Genomic DNA, 17,336 nt, shown 5'->3' on the forward strand with positions numbered 1-17,336 from the left:
AAAAACAGGCCTAAGTGTATCAATCTGTCTTTCAATGTTATATGAGATACATAAAGTGGTTCCTGTGTAAATAAGCTGTAAGGTTTACTAGGATCTCCTTTTAGCTGACCAGTGATTTGTACTGTCATGAAACTGTACCTTTTCCAATTGCAAACTTCTAATACATTCTTCAATGATCAATCAATGGAAATTAAATGCACAGCGGCATATCCAGCAATATAAATTAATTCAGTTTCTCTCACCAATGAAGTTGTTCACTTGAAGAAACGAAAAACATCCTCCTGTCCTTTTGGGTGAATTTCTCAAAGATGGGTTCATAAAGCTATCATTCCTTTTAAGTTCTGTCCATCTTTTCATAAAACAGTCTTCTTGAAAAAGGCAACGATAATAATAAATCCACAGCGTTCACTCCAGCTGCAGCCATGTCGCGTCTGTTTACTTTACAAGTTTCACGTGTAGTGCATAGTGAGTGTGAAACATGCTTGTTGTTCCACTCCAAGTCCCGGAAAAGCTGTGTTGTGATTGGCCAGTAGTCACTTGACTCATTTTGATTGGTGGTTGAACGTGGGTGTTCCGTATACCCTTGACCAGAGCCCTCAAAATATGATTGGTTGATCAAACTGTCAATCCACACCAAGGCTTGTATTATGGGCAGAGCCCTAGAATGGAGAGTTGCGTCACTCCCGTTCACTTCATGGGGCCAGGTCTTCTACGCACACATCTATTGGCGTATAGTGACAAACGGCCAACCGGAAGTTTAAAAAATGCATTGAAGTCTATGAGGTGTAAAGTGACAATGAACCACGTGACCAGCGCTGTTTCTGACCCCGCGGTGACACCACTCTCTGATTATACTGCTCTGATTATGGGGAACTGGCTCAGGGAATTCTGGAAGACCTGCGAGTGAGAGTAATCTGCGCAGAGACTCAGTAGAAAAAATCTCTCATTGGCTGTTATTTTCCCCAGCACACAAGCACTCCCTATGCACAGAACTTGGGGAAGAAACAACTACAACGAGTATAGCGAGCGAAACAGTGCAGTTTAACAGATTACCAACACAAATAATTGTAATTATTTTAATAAAAATAATAAAAAATAAAAATATATATTTTTTTTAAAAATAAAAATATTATTTTCTTTCTTCTGAGGATCCCTGGGTCTTCTCTGAATACCCTGAAGGTCCTGAAAATTCGCCACTGATATATATATATATATATATATATATATATATATTATATATATATATATATATAGAGAGAGATATAGATAGATAGATCTATATATATATCTATATATATATCTATAGATCTATATCTATATATATGGGTCAGTGACGTGACGCCCCAAAAAATGTGTTTTTAAAAAAACTTTAAATTGCAGGCATAAAAGTTATTTACTTTTGTTCTACTCACTCTCAACCTTATGGAAATACATTTTGTTTTTAGATATTTTATTGGAATCAGACTTTATACAGCAGTTTGTTGTACTTGTGCCTAAAATCGTCATATGGTGTGACATGAAAATAATTGTTCATAAAATGAAAATGGAGTACATCTTTCTTAAGTTACTCACTTTATCAAAGTCCTTTATCATAACTAACCAGTGATCCACTATAGTTTTTTGAAAATTAATTATATCTGTATATTTTTTTCATAATCGACACTCTGTGTGAGGCCCATGTTCATGATCTTACAACATATTTTAAATGTATTCTGTCAAAACTTTCTCTAAAATTACACAAATATTTGTGACTCTTCCTGATAATATTCTCTATGTAATCCATAAACATTTTTTTGGTTTAATCATTAATAAAGGTATGATTTCTCACTATTTGGAATGTCACACCAAATGATTTAGTGTCACACCGTATGATCATATCTTCATGTGTCAAAGCAAACTGTGTTTTAACCTACCTATTAGTGAGTACTGAACTGAACTACTGATTGATTAAACAATTACCCAGGATAACATGGCCTTAATATTTCTGAACAGGATATTATTGTAGGGCTTTAACATGGGATAAGAAAGAATTGTAGTAGTAGATGGATGATGAGGATGTGCACAGGAATGCTACGCACACCTAAGTCTTCTGCCGGCCCACGGCAGAAGGATCCTAAAGGGACAATAAGGCGCATAGCCACACTTGGAGCCAAGGCATTGAAGGCAACATTTTATTAACACCAATTAGTGGAAACAGAACTCAGCATTCAGGTAAATTGCTTTTTTCCAAAGTCTCCTGAACTTGAACACAGCATTTTGTGTTGAACAAATGTAATTAGGAATCATGACATTACACCACATCTCCACTAGCTAAAGAGTGCTGGGTTGCGCAACTCCGAAAATAGCTGATCTACAAGCTCTCGCAGCACAACGTGTTGAGAGCTTGTAGATCAGCTATTTTCGCTAGTTTTGTCTCGGGTCCTACCTTAACACTGTCCACTGTCCAGTCCAGTGAGTGAAAGTACAAAAGTATTAGATCAGATTAGATTATACATTTAGACTGTATTGTACATCAGCCAGTCGTATTTGGTGAGGGTAGCAAACCGGCTGCCTTGTTGCGGTTCTGCTATGCCACAGACAACCTCCTGCTCTTCGTAGAAAATGCAGTCTCGCCCCTTTGGCTCCTCTCTCCTTGCTGGGTCATTGTTTAGTTTCTCCCTGTACTTTCTCGTTCTCTCAGCACTTGTCATTTTCCAGCTGACAAAAGAAAATGCAATGTATAGTTTAAGACAAAGAGAAAATATTGTTTAGATTGAAACAATATGTTAAGGTTTCTGTGAAGGGGTTTCTGCTCTGTCTGATGAATTTGAAGTATCACTGAATGAAGCTAAATTACATTTTATGTAAAAATGTTTAAAACAAATGTTTAAATGTACAAAAGAAACATGGAACTTTGTTATTTGTTGTTATATCTGTAGTTAAATACAGTATAAATCATATGGTGTGACAGTCAAGTCATATGGTGTGACAAGCAGACATGTCACACCATATGATTAAGTGTCACACCATATTACTGTTTTCTCCATTTAGGTTTACCTTGAGGCTACTATGTACACATTAGCATGCTAACAGCATGCTAGCTATAACAAAGCAGCCTAGATCTACATGGAAATATGACTAAAACTTCAAATAACTTAAGCTTTTTTTTAAGAAAAGGTGTCACACCAAAAGACATCCAGAATGGTGAGTTTGTCAACGTTTCAACAAGATGGCATTTCATGAAAATGTTAAAATCATAACTCACCTCAGACACCTGTCTTGCAGTTGTGCTGGGAGTGCTGAATAGCCTTACAGAAGAAGGACCTCTCTAGCCAATAGGTGTCCAAATAATTGCCTGTTTAATTTTTCCAAACTAGTGTCACACCAAATGATTTTGGGTTGGGGGACAAAATGTTTTTGATCAGAAATGACTGAAAACATTATGCTTTGACTTTGAAAAGATATAGGCTCAAAATAGACATTTTTTTTTAGCCTAAATTCATTTTCAAATGATTTTTAGCAATTATTTTTCTTAGTTTTATTCAAGTTCCCACTTTGAGAAACAAGGTCAGGACAGTCACACCATATGAGTTTTGCCATGTTTGGTTGAAGATTCTGAAGAAATGAGGAATGAAATGTTTTAATCTTGAGTAAGTTCACATAAAGCTTAATGTCCTGCACAATATTCAGAAGGTTTTTGACAAATATATTTTTTATTTATACATGTTTGACACCGAGGACAGCGAAAACGTTACGTCACGTCACCCACCCATATATATATATATATATATATATATATATATATATATATATAGATCTATATCTATATATAGATCTATATCTATATATCGATAGATAGATATAGATCTATATATAGATATATATCTATATATATATAGATATAGATATAGATCTATAGATATATATATAGATAGATATATATAGATCTATCTATCTATATCTATATATATATATATATATATATATATATATATATATATATATATATATATATATATATATCTTTATATATCTATATAACTATATATCTATAAATCTAACTATATATCTAACTATATATCTATATCTATATCTATATATATATATATATATATATATATATATATATATATATATACATATATATATATATATATATATATATAGATCTATCTATATCTATATCTATATCTATATATATATGTATATATATATATATATATATATATATATATATATATATATATATATATATATATATATATATATATATATATGTATAGTTAGATATATAGTTAGATATATAGATATATAGTTATATAGATATATAAAGATATATATATAGATATATATAGATATATATAGATATAGATAGATAGATCTATATATATATCTATAGATCTATATATCTATATCTATATCTATATATATATATATATATATATATATATATATATATATATATATATATATAGTTAGATATATAGTTAGATATATAGTTAGATATATAGATATATAGTTATATAGATATATAAAGATATATATATAGATATATATAGATATAGATAGATAGATCTATATATATATCTATATATATATCTATAGATCTATATCTATATCTATATATATATAGATCTATATATATATATATATAGATCTATATCTATCTATCGATAGATAGATATAGATCTATATATAGATATAGATCTATATATAGATATATATATAGATATAGATCTATAGATATATATATAGATATATCTATCTATATCTCTATATATATATAATATATATATATATATATATATATATATATATAGATCTATATCTATATATAGATCTATATCTATCTATTGATAGATAGATATAGATCTATATATAGATATAGATCTATATATATATATATATATATATATATATATATATATATATATATATATATATATATATATATATATAGATCTATATATATATATATATATATATATATATATATATATATATATATATATATATATATATATATATATATATAGATCTATCTATCTATATCTCTATATATATATTATATATATATATATATATATATATATATATATATATATATATATATATATATATATATATATATAGATATATAGATATATAGTTAGATATATAGATATATAGTTATATAGATATATAAAGATATATATCTATATCTATATATATATAGATATCTATATATATATAGATATAGATAGATAGATCTATATATATATATATATATATATATATATATATATATATATATATATATAGATATAGATATAGATATATAGATAGATAGATCTATATATATATCTATATATATATATATATATATATATATATATATCTATAGATCTATATCTATATATATATAGATATAGTATATATAGATATAGATATAGTATATATAGATATAGATAGATAGATCTATATATATATATATATATATATATATATATATATATATATATATATATATATATATATATATATATATATAGATCTATATATATATATATATATATATATATATATATATATATATATATATATATATATATATATATATATAGATCTATATCTATATATAGATCTATATCTATCTATCAATAGATAGATATAGATCTATATATAGATATAGATCTATATATATATATATATATATATATATATATATAGATCTATATCTATATATAGATCTATAGATATAGATCTATATATAGATATAGATCTATATATATATATATATATATATATATATATATATATATATATATATATATAGATATAGATCTATAGATATAGATATATATAGATATATATATAGATCTATCTATCTATATCTATATATAGATATATATCTTTATATATATAACTACATATCTATATCTATATATATATCTATATATATATATATATATATATATATATATATATATATATTTTTTTTTTTTTTTTTTTTTTTTTTTTGTCATTTCAGATACTGAGGTGAGAGGAAGACAAGCCAGACGTAAGGGTACATCTGCTGGCAGAACCAGAAAAGGTAAAGAACATTCTTTTTTTCTGTACAACATACTTGTAATGTATGTTATTGTAATAAATATATGTATTGTAAATTTATTATGGTAGTTATGAATGCATATCATAACTATTTGAAATATTATTTCAGGTAGGCTGTCCAGAGGTGCACCTAAGCCTAGTACTCCTCCTCTTCCTGCATCGCTACCTGCTAGAGGCAGAAAAGGTAAATAAGAACAAAAGTTTATTTTTCTGCACACTGTGTGCCGCGCTGTGAGCTTGTAGATCTGCTATAACACTTGATCAAATATAAAATATATTGTAGATGTATCATATGGTAATTATGTATATTCATTTTTGTGTGTCTATTTGGGCGCTGCTGCTGACTTACTCAGTGACAACCCAGTAGAGTACCTTGAACTGATTCTCACAGATGAACTGTTAGAGATGCTTGTTGTACAGACAAACATTTATGCAGCACGGCGCATAGCCCTGATTGACCTGACCACCGTGCCACAGTCCAGGGTCAAAGCGTGGTATGATACCACAGTCGAAGAAATGAAAGTATTTCTTGGACTATGGTTCATCACTGGCCTTGTGGTCAAGAAGGAGCTCAGGCTCTACTGGACCCTGGACGAGACGACGGCCACCCCCTATTTTGCCAAGACCATGAGCAGAAACAGATTCCAACTACTCCTCCGGTTTCTGCACTTCACTGACGAGGAAGATGGAAGTGACCGCATGACAAAGGTAAGGCCAGTGTTAGACTACGTTCTGAAAAAGTTTCAGGAGCTCTATGAGCCCTCAGAACGCCTGTCTATTGACGAAGGAATGCTGTTGTTCCGTGGACAGCTCAACTTCCGTGTTTACAACCCCCAAAAGCCAATTCGCTACGGAATCAAAAGCTATATCCTTTGTGACTCTGCCAACGGATATTGTCACAACATGTTGCCGTACTGCGGAATTACATCCCCTCTTATAGATACAGTAACAACTCTACTGGGCGAGCTAAAGGGCAAAGGTCAAAAGTTATTCATGGACAACTTCTACAACAGCTATAACATGTGTGAGCATCTCCTGTCATTACGAACGCATGTCTGCGGGACCCTGAGGAGGAACAGGGGGGCCCCTCCTGCCATCAACACTGCAACCACCTCCACCTTGGGCCTGGGGGACACAATCACCATGCACACCGACAAGGTGATGGCGCTGGCATGGCGAGACACAAACATCGTCCGTATGGTGTCCACATTCCACCTGGAGGGGATGGCAGACCAACTCGTTTGGAAGAAGGGCGAAAAGCACAAAGTTGTGAAATCCAGGCCTCTGTGTGTAATAGATTACAACAGGTCTATGAATGGAGTCGACAGATTGGACCAATGCATTTCGTATTATCCGTTTGTCAGGAGGTCCAACAAGTGGACGTTGAAGTTCGTAATGTACTTGTTTCAAATAGCATTGTACAATGCATTTGTTCTCTTCAAGATGGAGAATTCTGGCTCGAAAATGCGTCTATATGGATTCATAGACAGCTGCAGCAAGTCTTGGACCAGTACAGGCCGGGGACGCGGTCAAAGAACACCACGCGGTCAAAGAACACCAAGTGGACCTGGGCCCCACAGCAGGCTCTCTAACCGCATGGCACCTCTGCCTGAAAGACATGTCCCCATTTACCTTGCCAGGACCCCGACAAAGACTCGCCCATCGAGGGACTGTAAGGCCTGTAAGGATAGAGGCATACGTAAGGGGACCAGGTATCAATGTGGACATTGCCTTATTCCTCTGCACAAGGGCCAGTGCTTCATCCTATACCACACTGAAGATGAATACATGGACTGGTACTGAACAGTTGGAGAGGAGAGGAGAGGAGAGGAGAGGAGAGGAGAGGAGAGGAGAGGAGAGAGATGGAGAGAGATGGAGAGGAGAGGAGAGGAGAGAAGATGGAGAGAAGATGAGAGGAGAGGAGAGGAGAGGAGAGGAGAGGAGAGGAGAGGAGAGAGATGGAGAGGAGAGGAGAGGAGAGGAGATGGAGAGAGATGGAGAGAAGATGGAGAGGAGAGGAGATGGAGAGAAGATGGAGAGGAGAGGAGAGGAGAGGAGAGGAGAGAGATGGAGAGAAGATGGAGAGGAGAGGAGAGGAGATGGAGAGAGATGGAGAGAAGATGGAGAGAAGAGGAGAGGAGAGAAGAGGAGAGGAGAGAGATGGAGAGAAGATGGAGAGGAGAGGAGAGGAGATGGAGAGAGATGGAGAGGAGAGAGATGGAGAGAAGATGGAGAGAGGAGGAGAGGAGAGAAGATGGAGAGAGGAGGAGAGGAGAGGAGAGGAGAGGAGAGGAGAGGAGAGGAGAGGAGAGGAGAGGAGAGAGATGGAGAGAAGATGGAGAGGAGAGGAGAGGAGAGGAGATGGAGAGAGATGGAGAGGAGAGGATAGAGATGGAGAGAAGATGGAGAGAGGAGGAGAGGAGAGGAGAGAAGATGGAGAGAGGATGAGAGGAGAGGAGAGGAGAGGAGAGGAGATGGAGAGGAGAGGAGAGAGATGGAGAGAGGTGGAGAGAGGAGGAGAGGAGAGGAGGAGAGAAGATGGAGAGAAGATGAAGAGGAGAAGAGAGGAGAAAAGAGGAGAGTAGAGGAGAGGAGAGGAGAGGAGAGGAGAGGAGAGGAGATGGAGAAAAGATGGAGAGAGGAGGAGAGGAGAGGAGAGGAGAGGAGAGGAGATGGAGAGAAGAGAGATGGAGAGGAGAGGAGAGGAGAGGAGAGGAGAGGAGAGGAGATGGAGAGAGATGGAGAGGAGAGGAGAGGAGAGGAGAGGAGAGGAGAGGAGAGGAGAGGAGAGGAGAGAAGAGAAGATGGAGAGAAGATGGAGAGGAGAGGAGAGGAGAGGAGAGGAGAGGAGAGGAGATGGAGAGGAGAGAAGATGGAGAGAGATGGAGAGAAGATGGAGAGGAGAGGAGAGGAGAGGAGAGGAGAGGAGAGGAGGGGAGGGGAGGGGAGGGGAGGGGAGGGGGGGGAGGAGTACAGATACACAGAATGAACACACACACACACACACACACACACACACACACACACACACACACACACACACACACACACACACACACACACACACACACATACGCAATATAAACTGAAATTGAAAGACTGAATGTTGATATAGACACAGTGATGCTGCACTGAAAAGAGTGAAAAAAACTGTAAAAACACGTTTTCTATTATATATTCTTTATTATTACTTTACTATGTGTGTGGAATGTGTGTGGAAGACAAAAATAAAATGATAAAACTGAGTTTTCTGCTTTAGACTGATTCATTTACAAAAACCTAATTTTCTCAAAACTATGCTGAAAAAGGGGCTTTTGGGGTGAGTGCAAGCCTTCTTCTACTGCAATTATCTCCTGACCTGAACAAGATGGGAACTAAAACTTGGTACCGTTGGAAAGTAGGCAAGTAGCTCTTTCTTCCAATGCATGGTATGACATAGTGGGTAAAGTACAACATATATAGTGGGTCACTAAAAACAGGTGAGAATCTTGAAAATGGCTGGCACCAGGGTGTTCCATCTGGAAAAAGTCTTGGCATTCAGTGAGTTAATATGAAGTTATGAGTGCATGTGTTTTGTGTGTGACGTGTACCTGTTGTGCACGTGAGTGTTGCGTGTCTATCCATAACTAGATATTCAACTCGATGTTCACAGACGGAACGAGATACTCACACTGTACATTCTGTAGAGAGAGGGGAAACTTTAGTCAAATGTATTTGTTTCTTCCTTGGTTTTTCTTCCTCATACCTTCAGTGTTCCTAGTGCCGCCAAACATTGATTAATGGATTATCTTTCAAGCTTCACACATGTCAATCATGGTTTCTCATGAGAAACTGGCTGTAATTCAACTTTACGTTCAGTTGATAGAGATTTTAAATATGTTTTGCTTGTTTGTTTCCTTGTCATTAATCCTCCACCATCAGTTTGATACTCTTCCTCATACCTTCACCATTTGTTCACTTCAACCTGTGATGCATTCATCAGTGTCAGTTTACGTCTCTTTTCCACCAGTTAGATGACACCATTGTTTTATTACTTAAACACTTAAAAGCCTAACACCAGTAAGACTCCCTAATCGGGAGATAAGCGACCGTTTGTCGCTTATCTCCACAATCTGTCGGTAGATAATGCCGGTCTTATATAAGGGTCATTCGTGTACGGTGTGATGTCATACTGATGTCAGCAGTGTGATGTCATACTGATGTCAGCAGCTATGTCTCTATATATGGAGTTATATGTTGTTCGTGTCCAAATATGGGGCTTGTGAGGTCAGACTTAGTGAGATTCGTCGGTTATCTCCATATATGGAGGGATGTGTTGGTTATCTCCATATCTGGAGATTCAACCTTCAACGTGTAACTATGGCTACCTAACGACTAGCCACATGACGTGAAGGTGAGTGAGGGTCTTTGTAACAGCCACCCCCAGATTTCCCGTGGAAATCTGTACAATATCGAGAAGGTCCGAACGGAAACTCTTAGTCAACTGGCCACCCCATCAAAGAGTAAAGGGACATCAAGGCCTCTCTCTTGTCAATGGGCTGGTGTCGGCCACCCCGTACGGGTTCTAGTCTGAGGTGATAGCCTGCCACCCCGTTAGTAGGCAGGGGTCCCGACAAGCCAAGGGGTCGATTGCACCAGCTTCCTCCTGCCGCGAAGGGTGCCAGCATGACTCACACCATCCTTCCTAGACGATTTTGACATCTTGTTACTAATCTGTCGGTAGATAATGCCGGTCTTATATAAGGGTCATTTGTGTACGGTGTGATGTCATACTGATGTCAGCAGTGTGATGTCTGCTTGGTGCAAAAAGAATTTCCGCAAGGACAAATAAAGCATCTATCTATCTATCTATCTATCTACTGATGCGGAGATATGAGCAGGGCAAAGGTGTGACGTGTGACGTGTGACCGACCGACGGACGGACGGCCGGTGGAGGTTTTGATACCAGTAAGACTCCCTAATCGGGAGATAAGCAACCGTTGGTCGCTTATCTCCACAAATAGGCCAAAAGTTTGTTTTACCAATTATTACACTCTATGTGAACATTTACATCAACAAATCCCAAGTACTGGTTTTTAGGGGTGCTGAGTGTGGCGCAGCAGCGTGTCATGCATTTTCTGCAGGGCCTTGTCAATGGCTTTGCGTTCTTGCTGCTTTTTGTTGTTGTTGATCCTCTGGAAGCGCGCCCACTCGTTTGCGTGCAAATCAGCTGGATAGAGGCACAAGCCTTGCAGGGAGGTAACTCTGGAACAGCCAACGTAAGTGATTTGTGTACAGTGTGATGTCATACTGATGTCAGCAGTGTGATGTAAGTTGTATGGAATGAATTTGTGATTTAGGCCCTACTAGCTAAAAAACTGTACCACTCGCTCCTGACGGTCGCAATTATGTTTTTCAGTTGGTTTGTCTTTACCTGTCTTCTCATCAAATAATGAACTTGAGCTACTTTTGCAAACTTAATTATTTATAATCTGGAAATCTTCTTGTTCTTTTGTTGTAATACTAGTCTGTGGAATGAATAGGCCCTAGGATTTCTTTTTAGCAATTTGCATGAAACATTCTACACACAATCTAAGGACCTTTATCTAACATGCCTATGAAGTGCACACAAAAATAATAATAATAATAATAATAAATATAGCTGCAAGCAGCGATAAAGTGGCCAAAAACACCTCAAATCATGAACACAGCTTGTGATTTGCGTGAAATCTTGCAAGCACATTCCCACTAAGTCAAGGAACAGATGCCACCCTTCTCACATTGACCTGTTATAGCGCCACCAGCGGGTCAACTTTTGCATAACACATTTTTGGAACAAAATGTTTCAAATCATGCATGCAGAGTCCAATTGCGTCAGTAACATCAAAGAGAGCACTGGCTGCGATCTTGACATTTTGTACTTTTATAGCCATTGTTTTTTGGCTTGAAGCGAGCCCACAATTGTTTCGAAGGAACAATATGTTCTAGTTTGAATTGAACTGTCTCCTCCTCTGTGCTCCTCTGTGTTCAGTACTCCCCAGCAGGATGAAAAAGGTCACACAAAAACGTGCAAAAACTGAACAAAAAAAAAAAACATTGAAGACCCCTGCCCTACAATACTGTTTCTCAATAGTGGGTCGGCACCCAAAAGCAAGCACAGGGCACTAATAAATCGGACTTGACCTTGACTTCTTGGTCAACACCAACAATGTGGGTTCATTTGAAACCTGTTGAGAATCACTATTCAAGACTGAAAAAACACTGACCAATGTAACCCCGTTAACTAGTGTTGTTATGGTGCTTAATATGAAGTTATGAGTGCATGTGTTTTGTGTGTGACGTGTACCTGTTGTGCACGTGAGTGTTGCGTGTCTATCCATAACTAGATATTCAACTCGATGTTCACAGACGGAACGAGATACTCACACTGTACATTCTGTAGAGAGAGGGGAAACTTTAGTCAAATGTATTTGTTTCTTCCTTGGTTTTTCTTCCTCATACCTTCAGTGTTCCTAGTGCCGCCAAACATTGATTAATGGATTATCTTTCAAGCTTCACACATGTCAATCATGGTTTCTCATGAGAAACTGGCTGTAATTCAACTTTACGTTCAGTTGATAGAGATTTTAAATATGTTTTGCTTGTTTGTTTCCTTGTCATTAATCCTCCACCATCAGTTTGATACTCTTCCTCATACCTTCACCATTTGTTCACTTCAACCTGTGATGCATTCATCAGTGTCAGTTTACGTCTCTTTTCCACCAGTTAGATGACACCATTGTTTTATTACTTAAACACTTAAAAGCCTAACACCAGTAAGACTCCCTAATCGGGAGATAAGCGACCGTTTGTCGCTTATCTCCACAATCTGTCGGTAGATAATGCCGGTCTTATATAAGGGTCATTCGTGTACGGTGTGATGTCATACTGATGTCAGCAGTGTGATGTCATACTGATGTCAGCAGCTATGTCTCTATATATGGAGTTATATGTTGTTCGTGTCCAAATATGGGGCTTGTGAGGTCAGACTTAGTGAGATTCGTCGGTTATCTCCATATATGGAGGGATGTGTTGGTTATCTCCATATCTGGAGATTCAACCTTCAACGTGTAACTATGGCTACCTAACGACTAGCCACATGACGTGAAGGTGAGTGAGGGTCTTTGTAACAGCCACCCCCAGATTTCCCGTGGAAATCTGTACAATATCGAGAAGGTCCGAACGGAAACTCTTAGTCAACTGGCCACCCCATCAAAGAGTAAAGGGACATCAAGGCCTCTCTCTTGTCAATGGGCTGGTGTCGGCCACCCCGTACGGGTTCTAGTCTGAGGTGATAGCCTGCCACCCCGTTAGTAGGCAGGGGTCCCGACAAGCCAAGGGGTCGATTGCACCAGCTTCCTCCTGCCGCGAAGGGTGCCAGCATGACTCACACCATCCTTCCTAGACGATTTTGACATCTTGTTACTAATCTGTCGGTAGATAATGCCGGTCTTATATAAGGGTCATTTGTGTACGGTGTGATGTCATACTGATGTCAGCAGTGTGATGTCATACTGATGCGGAGATATGAGCAGGGCAAAGGTGTGACGTGTGACGTGTGACCGACCGACGGACGGACGGCCGGTGGAGGTTTTGATACCAGTAAGACTCCCTAATCGGGAGATAAGCAACCGTTGGTCGCTTATCTCCACAAATAGGCCAAAAGTTTGTTTTACCAATTATTACACTCTATGTGAACATTTACATCAACAAATCCCAAGTACTGGTTTTTAGGGGTGCTGAGTGTGGCGCAGCAGCGTGTCATGCATTTTCTGCAGGGCCTTGTCAATGGCTTTGCGTTCTTGCTGCTTTTTGTTGTTGTTGATCCTCTGGAAGCGCGCCCACTCGTTTGCGTGCAAATCAGCTGGATAGAGGCACAAGCCTTGCAGGGAGGTAACTCTGGAACAGCCAACGTAAGTGATTTGTGTACGGTGTGATGTCATACTGATGTCAGCAGTGTGATGTAAGTTGTATGGAATGAATTTGTGATTTAGGCCCTACTAGCTAAAAAACTGTACCACTCGCTCCTGACGGTCGCAATTATGTTTTTCAGTTGGTTTGTCTTTACCTGTCTTCTCATCAAATAATGAACTTGAGCTACTTTTGCAAACTTAATTATTTATAATCTGGAAATCTTCTTGTTCTTTTGTTGTAATACTAGTCTGTGGAATGAATAGGCCCTAGGATTTCTTTTTAGCAATTTGCATGAAACATTCTACACACAATCTAAGGACCTTTATCTAACATGCCTATGAAGTGCACACAAAAATAATAATAATAATAATAATAAATATAGCTGCAAGCAGCGATAAAGTGGCCAAAAACACCTCAAATCATGAACACAGCTTGTGATTTGCGTGAAATCTTGCAAGCACATTCCCACTAAGTCAAGGAACAGATGCCACCCTTCTCACATTGACCTGTTATAGCACCACCAGCGGGTCAACTTTTGCATAACACATTTTTGGAACAAAATGTTTCAAATCATGCATGCAGAGTCCAATTGGGTCAGTAACATCAAAGAGAGCACTGGCTGCGATCTTGACATTTTGTACTTTTATAGCCATTGTTTTTTGGCTTGAAGCGAGCCCACAATTGTTTCGAAGGAACAATATTTTCTAGTTTGAATTGAACTGTCTCCTCCTCTGTGCTCCTCTGTGTTCAGTACTCCCCAGCAGGATGAAAAAGGTCACACAAAAACGTGCAAAAACTGAACAAAAAAAAACAAACATTGAAGACCCCTGCCCTACAATACTGTTTCTCAATAGTGGGTCGGCACCCAAAAGCAAGCACAGGGCACTAATATATCGGACTTGACCTTGACTTCTTGGTCAACACCAACAATGTGGGTTCATTTGAAACCTGTTGAGAATCACTATTCAAGACTGAAAAAACACTGACCAATGTAACCCCGTTAACTAGTGTTGTTATGGTGCTTAATATGAAGTTATGAGTGCATGTGTTTTGTGTGTGACGTGTACCTGTTGTGCACGTGAGTGTTGCGTGTCTATCCATAACTAGATATTCAACTCGATGTTCACAGACGGAACGAGATACTCACACTGTACATTCTGTAGAGAGAGGGGAAACTTTAGTCAAATGTATTTGTTTCTTCCTTGGTTTTTCTTCCTCATACCTTCAGTGTTCCTAGTGCCGCCAAACATTGATTAATGGATTATCTTTCAAGCTTCACACATGTCAATCATGGTTTCTCATGAGAAACTGGCTGTAATTCAACTTTACGTTCAGTTGATAGAGATTTTAAATATGTTTTGCTTGTTTGTTTCCTTGTCATTAATCCTCCACCATCAGTTTGATACTCTTCCTCATACCTTCACCATTTGTTCACTTCAACCTGTGATGCATTCATCAGTGTCAGTTTACGTCTCTTTTCCACCAGTTAGATGACACCATTGTTTTATTACTTAAACACTTAAAAGCCTAACATTATGTTTTTCAGTTGGTTTGTCTTTACCTGTCTTCTCATCAAATAATGAACTTGAGCTACTTTTGCAAACTTAATTATTTATAATCTGGAAATCTTCTTGTTCTTTTGTTGTAATACTAGTCTGTGGAATGAATAGGCCCCCATATATATATATATATATATATATATATATTAGGGTGGATCTTAAATGACCTTTTTCTGATTTTCTTGAGTCTCACCCCCCAATTATGTTCCAATGTACAAAAAACTGCTTTGGTTAAAATTTGGTTGAATTTCAAGCATATTTAGAGGTAGCTCAATCAAGTCAAAGATTGTACATTTTATTGGTCAAAATCGAATTGCACTGCAGGCACATTTAAGTTATACATTACACATTATTCTTATACTAAGCACAGAAATGATATTTTTTAAGCTTACAAATCTAAACACAAATCTGATTACATGTTTGTCATATGTCAAACCAGAATTAATGTATTGTAGGTAATAGCAAAGCAAAGAATGACAATTTGCAATTTTTCATTTAACGTGCACAATGACATGTCTTTATTGCACACTCTTCAATCATACTCACAACACACAACAACAGCCCCACTTCCTTGTTTACCCCCAAAACCCCCGAAAGTCACTGCAGTATAGCAATTCAGTAGTTACTGATCAATTAAAGTTTGTTTACGGCTATCGGGATACTTGTGCCGATAGTCCTGCACAATTTGCAGCAAGTATTGGAGTTGGGACTCATCTTTAGTAATGAGACCACAATATTCTTGTATTAGGTCAACCCCACACTCTGCATGATCATTAACAACATTCATCACCTTCACTACAGCCAGAGCTTCTTGGTAGTCCTCCCTGGGCTCCCACTCAAAGCACCTTGGAAAAAATCTTCAATGTTCTTCCTTGCAATTGTTCCAAGGTCAACAGTAATTCTCTTCATATGCCCCTGTTCACCATAAGTGATTGGAAAACTTTTGAGAAGCAGCTTTAGACACCTCAGCATTTATTGATGAACCGGATACCTCGCTGCTCGAGGTATCCGGTTCAGAGCTCCAGGAGCTACCCATCATGCCCGTTGGATGGCAAAGGTTATTTATTGTATGAAGATCTGGATGTTTCATGGCCAATTCAAACTGACCTTCAGGGAAGAAAAAGCATGCATGGATTTGTGCATTTTTGCAGTTTGCAATTATGTGAAGGCATGGATGATGGCACCTGTTGCTGTCAGCGCTCCACTAAATTACTTGGCAGCTGTTAAAATCGTTGCTGGAATATTCATCAATAAATACTGAGGTGTCTAAAGCTGCTTCTCAAAAGTGTTCCAATCACTTATGGTATTTTGCTCCAGAGATTGTCGGACTTGCATTGTTTGACAGTCAAGTGAGCGCGCAAACGAAGAGGCTGATGGTGAGAGCCATGAAAGATGGAAATGAAGATCATGAACTGAGAATTACTGTTGACCTTGGAACAATTGCAAGGAAGAACATTGAAGTGCTTTTCAAAATGATGGATCTCCCAGATGACTTCCTTGACGTTGATCCCGATGAGTGGGAGCCCAGGGTAGACTACCAAGAAGCTCTGGCTGTAGTGAAGGCAATGAATGTTGTCAATGATCATGCAGAGCGTGGGGTTGACCTAATACAAGAATATTGTGGTCTCATTACTAAAGATGAGTCCCAACTCCAATACTTGCTGCAAATTGTGCAGAACCATCGGCACAAGTATCCCGATAGCCGTAAACAAACTTTAATTGATCAGTAACTACTGAATTGCTATACTGCAGTGACTTTCGGGGTTTTTGGGGGTA

At 37.6% G+C, this 17,336-nt stretch overlaps 1 protein-coding gene across 1 annotated transcript in view; it reads left to right on the forward strand.

Annotated features, from left to right (window-relative positions):
- LOC308289136 (cytosolic phospholipase A2-like) overlaps positions 1-17,336 on the forward strand; it is a gene marked incomplete at both ends in the record, with an annotated part of 173,178 nt that overhangs the window by 52,276 nt on the left and 103,566 nt on the right. The window lies entirely within an intron of this gene.

This window comes from Nannobrachium achirus (assembly GCF_963921795.1).
Source record: "Nannobrachium achirus genome assembly, chromosome: 1".
Lineage (NCBI taxonomy): Eukaryota > Metazoa > Chordata > Actinopteri > Myctophiformes > Myctophidae > Nannobrachium > Nannobrachium achirus.